Source organism: Salvelinus sp. IW2-2015, unplaced genomic scaffold (genome assembly GCF_002910315.2).
Source record: "Salvelinus sp. IW2-2015 unplaced genomic scaffold, ASM291031v2 Un_scaffold5704, whole genome shotgun sequence".
Lineage (NCBI taxonomy): Eukaryota > Metazoa > Chordata > Actinopteri > Salmoniformes > Salmonidae > Salvelinus > Salvelinus sp. IW2-2015.
This window is the reverse complement of record NW_019946969.1, coordinates 13,526-15,349: the sequence shown is the minus strand read 5'-3', so window position 1 is coordinate 15,349 and position 1,824 is coordinate 13,526.

Here is a 1,824-nt window from a genome sequence, read left to right as displayed (position 1 = left end):
CTCCATTAACTACACTAACACCGTCCAGACCCATTAGAAACACACCTCCCATCTCACCCGCATCCTAAGCTACCATTATTATTTCTCTCCGTCACTTTCAAACGTTAGATAAAAAGCATTGATCTCTTTCTTCTATTTGAATTAAACAACAGAGGTATGTTGATTTCCAGGTTTATATAGATTGTAATATTAAGATGATTTATGAGAAATGTCAGTATCGTTCCAACTCTGGTATCTCAACTGCACCCCCCAATATGCTATTGTTTATAGAAATATAACCTAGACAAATACAATTAAAGTAATTTTACCATGTTATAACTGCTCTTTGACAGCTCAACTTTACTCTCTGCGCTCGCATTAACTTTATGACTGTAACAATAACAATTCCCCATGGAAGGATTTATTGATGTCATGGTTAGTTATTACACTGAAGACATGACTCCTGCCGTTGATGTTCTGTAGAATTTGTGATTTTGTCTCTATGTATAATAAGGGACATCTTGTCCCAACAATCACAGCCACAGACTTTGATGCAGTAAAACTTCCAAAAAGTGTTTCCGCAGTTATAAAGATCAACTGAGTTTTATAAATGATGTTCTCCCTGTGCACCTGCCAAGTAAATCCTTTGAACGAAAGACAAGTTACCAGACAGACATATGCTAATATTCTTCCATAAATAACTGAATGACAATTACTTGTCGGCCGTGGTGGTGATGACGTCTTCTACTCAGATGACGTTCGAAGTCCACAGGATTCACAAAAAAAAAAGAAGACGCTCTGGAATTAGATCACTGGAGTCCAAATTGAAGGAGGAGGTTGTATCAATCAGGAGTTCAAATGTGAAGGAAGGGAGTTATATGATCATCAAGGTCAGATGTGAAGAGGAGAGAATCATCATCAGGAGTTCAGATGTGAAGGAGTTATCACAGTGGTTCCTCTAGGATTTGCTGGGCTGGCGTTTACAACTTCCAGCTTTCATATATTGATACATTGAATTTGATATTGTTAACCTAAGTGTATATATTTGTACCTCCTGTTTCATGAAGTATTCAACCAACTACTGCCCCTATATATACAATGCAGGTCAACTTCACTTTCCACATCTTGTTACGTTATTCTAAAATGGATAATCAATATTTTACCCTCATCATTCACACACTAAGTACGCCCATTAATGACATTCACAATACCCCATAATTGACATCACAATACCCCATAATGCAAAGCAAAAAACAGTTTTATAAATGTTCAAATGAAACTAAAACAACAAACTGAAATATCACAATTTACATACGAGTTACCAGTTACAAAAGTTTGGTAACAACACCTACTGCATTTCAAGTGTTTTTCCTTATTTTTACTATTTCTACATTGGGATAATAATGAAAGACATCAGAACTGGTGAATAACACCCAAATGAATCCATGTAGTAACCAAAAAAAGGCGTTATCAAATCAAAATATATTATATTGAGACTCTCTCCAAAGCAGTCACCCTTTTGCCTTGATGACAGCTTCTGCACACTCTTGCATGTTATCTCAACCAGCTTCATGATGGTATCACCTGGAATTAATTTTAAATAAACAGGTTGCCTTGTTACAATGTTAATTTGGGGAATTCTTCCTTCTTTCCTTGATTCTTTCCTTCAGGTAGATGTATTGTTACACCAAGTGCTGCTTCAATTATATACATCTACATGATGGATTTACCACCATTAAGAGTAGTATAAGAACTAGTCGTTCATTATATACATCTACATTTAGTATTGTTACACATGTAGAGCAGTATAGACCTCTCTGTTCATATATATACATCTACAATGAT